This window comes from Tursiops truncatus, chromosome 12, assembly GCF_011762595.2.
Source record: "Tursiops truncatus isolate mTurTru1 chromosome 12, mTurTru1.mat.Y, whole genome shotgun sequence".
Taxonomy (NCBI): domain Eukaryota; kingdom Metazoa; phylum Chordata; class Mammalia; order Artiodactyla; family Delphinidae; genus Tursiops; species Tursiops truncatus.
The window spans coordinates 61,477,666-61,481,796 of record NC_047045.1 but is presented as its reverse complement, the minus strand read 5'-3'; positions in this window follow the sequence as shown (position 1 = coordinate 61,481,796).

Here is a 4,131-nt window from a genome sequence, read left to right as displayed (position 1 = left end):
TATGTGTCCTATTTTCTGAATTTGTTCTTAAGCGAAAATTCTGCTTATATTCTTAACTTTCTTACTACCCTACTTTTTCGCCCCACTTTCAACCACTGTTAACACATCCAATGCTCGTCTCAGAAAAAACCCACTCCTCCTTCAATGTTGTGGGAATTAGTTCACCCTTTTCTATATTATACCATGACTCTCTTGGAAACTTATCCATTCACTGGCACCTGTGCTAAATACTGGCAACGAAGAGGTAAATAGATCCAGATTCTTGAATTTGAGGGAACAGGTAGTCAGGGAGTTAATGCTTATAATGAACTGTAATATATTATGATATTATTATGATAACAATATATGTAAGGGATCACAGATGAAACAGGCAAATGAAGGACTTCACAGTGGAGGAGATGTTGAATTGGGACTGGCAGAGGTCTACCAGAAAGAAACTCAGAAAACATTTCCCAAAGAGGAGCAAGTATGAGGGAATAATATGGAATTGAAAGGTGCATGGCCCTATAGGGGACAGGCAGACAAAGAAAATGAGTGACTAGGCTAGGAATGATACAATGGAAAGGGGTGGGGATTGTGGAGAATTCGAGACTGCAGGCCACATCTAAAGCAGAAAGTCATTTTTTTAGCTTTGGCTGGTTGCCATATAGGAATGTAGGCCCAATGTTGACAAATTTTCTATTTTTCACAAGAAGATAGAAGTCCTATGAAATGTTCAAACAAAAATCTTTTTAAACACTGTAAGACCCGAACAAAACATGTCTGTAGGATGATTGAGTCCACAGACCTCTAGCTGGCAATCTTGGCCAATAACACACTCCAAAAATGGTTAGTTCTGGGTCAAAACAGGGCATATGCTCTGGGGGATGGGAGAGGTGGTAAAGAGTGGCAAGAGATAAAGATGGAGAGATTGGTTGGAGATAGTGTTTCAAAGACCTTCTATTCCTTATCTTGGCAGTTTGGGCTTCATTCTAGAGGTAATAGAGAACAATAAAATAATTTTATGTAGAAAAATGCCATGATAATTGAATTTATTGTAACTTCCTGAAAATGTTCACAATAATTTACATTTAAAAAAATTTTTAAACAAATTTGGAAAGTAGGTTTACATGGTCTGTTCACAGAGGTAGTGTGCATAGTAGTAGATCCAGTACTTGTATGTAGTTCCAACTGGGATTAATCAAGTACTCAGGAATTAAATGAACCATAGGACAACTCTATTACCACCATCACCACTTCTGTTTGCAGATGCAATTGTGGAAACTGGGTGCTTGGCTGGAACTTTCTGCACTGTTTAAAAGGGTTGTCAGCACCCCCCCATTCTGAACATTAAATAGGAATCCATCTTGCTAAAAATAACTTCACATGCACAGGTAGAATAAACAGGTAGACATTTACTTATTTGTATGCAGAGCTGGGCCAAGGTTCGGGTGACCTCATGCCAGAAGGATGTGGCTAAGCTGTACTCCACTGTTCACCTGCCCTCATGGCCATGGCTACTAGCGTTGGCTTTAGCCACAGCTGTCTACCCTAGGCCACCTCCACGACTCCCCTCTCTTTGCTCACTGAGGCCTGTTAATGAATGGGCTTGAAGGAAAGACATCTGTGTTTTCTAGCAGAGCTTTAGGGCAAGGTCAATGCATTGCCATTCCAGAACACACTGCCAGATTGTAGGTCTAAATTAAAGCTCAGTACTTTTTTAGGCATACGGAAACGGGTCTCTGATGATGTAGTCGCATAGAAATCTGACTGTGACTGTGAGTTAGTGTTCTTGACATCTAGTCCTGGGTTGGGTTATAAGCACTGTGGGAAAGATGTGTTCTCTTGGCTGCCCCGCTACAGCTCTAAGTAGGGTCTCTGGGTTTACATGGGTCCAGAGTGAGTGTGGGCTCACAGGCGGAAACTAATGACTAAAGTCGGGCTCTGAGCTCTTAGTCATGCCTAGAACTAGGACACTAGTGTCCTTAACAGTGAAAATGTCACCTCAAACCTCTATCAACCCAGAGGTAATAAAGTGAGAAAAGTCATTTAAGAGTAGAGCTCTGGATTGGGAGTGATGAGATTAGCCCCATTTGGAGGTCTGTGTCAAATCATTGTTTTCTCCATTTCTCAGTTGGTCCAGTTGTAAAATAGAAATAATATTGGTCCTACCTGATGGAAATAAGTATCCCTTGAGTATGTATTGAGATGTGCAAAAGTTCTTGAAAGAATATATTATTTTTTTAGTTAAAAATTACACTTGTATAAAAAAAGAAAAGACAATTCCCTTACACTCTATCTTAATTGTGACAAATACTTCATATTAGGAGACTTGCCATATAGAGGTTAGTCTTACCATATAGAGGTTGGTAAAAGACTTTTACTTTCATTAATTTCTAACAAGTGGTATCATTACTTCGTGTCTCTGAAGTACAGTATAATTGGCAAAAGTGAAAATGAAAACAATTTTAAGAACAGATGATGCAAGAGAAAATTCCTGGCCTTTTGGGCCCTTCTGTATGGTACATATTGACATTCAGGGGAAAGACAGACCAAGTTTCCTCACAGATGTTGTCCATATGAAACCCAAATCTTCCATTCTCACTTTCACCGAAAAAGGGGAAAAAAAGATATCCATGATTAGAGGGAACTTTGGGACTCACTTTTATGGTTTGTCAACTTCCTCGTTCAAACTTTCACTACTTTCATTATCAGTTTCAAAGACAGTATATACTTTGGAATCACTTTTTGCTCATTTCCATTCCTAGTACTTTTTTTTTTTTTTGGTGACTCTTTTAACCTAGTCTTCAATTATTCTAGGAAAGACTCTGAATTCTTATTTTCCCCAACACTTTTTTATCTTCTTACCTACCCCCTACCTCAAGCTAATTTCAAGGCGCGTTTTGGTTCTTCCATTCAGTATCCAGTGCTGGTTCTTGAATCTTTCTGAGAGGAGTGAGCCATCTACTGTTGCCTTTTGGTATGACTTTTGAAACTAGAAAATTCTAGTGGCAGAGCTTAGATAATCTTATAAACAACAATTATAAGCAGTCACATAAATTTACAAATTAGGCCTATTAACAACAAAAAAAATTTAAACATTGAAATTTTTTGCTGTTACCTTAGTTATACATTTTTTTCACCTGCATGGTCGGGATGGACCAGGTAGAGAAGGCAGATGACGGGCTTAGGAAGTATATAAAATCAACAAGGCCCAGGCTCCATCCCTAAGAAATTCTGATTTAATTGGTCTGGGATGGGGCCCAAATATCAGTATTTTTTTCAAAACGGCCCAGATAATTTGAATATGTCAGAGTTAAAAACTACTGCTATGATTTTGTTGCTTCTTATTTCTTGGAGCTGGGTTTTTTTTCCAGTGAGCAAAGTGACAGTGTGACAAAACGTCAGGCTTCTTACAAAGCAGAAGCTCCCTCGTGGAATATGTTTCTGAAAAGTTTCCAAAGAGAAGCTCATGCATTGACATGGCCAAATGATCAAATCCTATGAATTGCCAGTCAGAGCTTTCAAGTGAAAATTTCCTTTTTAACTTTTTGTATTTTTTGACAGTATGTGTAGAGTGAATAAGATAGAACTTTGTTGAAAATTCTGCTCCGTCTTTCACTGAATGTGTCAACTTGAGCTAATTACTTCACTTTTCTAACTCTAAGATGAGCATAGTAATAGTAGGTAGATCACAGGGATTTGTAAAGATTAAATGAAATAATGCATGGTCTACCCTAGCACTGAGCCTAGTGCCTGGCCCATAGAAACTTCTCAGTGAAAGTTAGAATTATTGGTAAAGGGAATTGTACTGAGAAGCAACTTGTAGTGAACGATGTATCTTGTTCTCTAAAAGTGTCTTTTAAATTTTTGCTTAAGTCTGGCTTTAGACCCTAATGGATTCTTTACAGAAAGTAATATTAAACTGCATATAGGCAACTCTTGACTTCTGATGCATAGCTAAGCAGTTCAACTAAATTTAACTATGATTTTACTGCCAAAATATGTTCCTACTACAATGACTAGGCTAGGGCACAGCTCATATGGCTGTAGAGGAATAAACTGAAGTCTACTTTTCCTCTTAGAATCCTTAGCAAGACGCCAATGACAGTGTGTGGGTATGCTCTATAGGTCAAAAGATGTAAGTAGGGT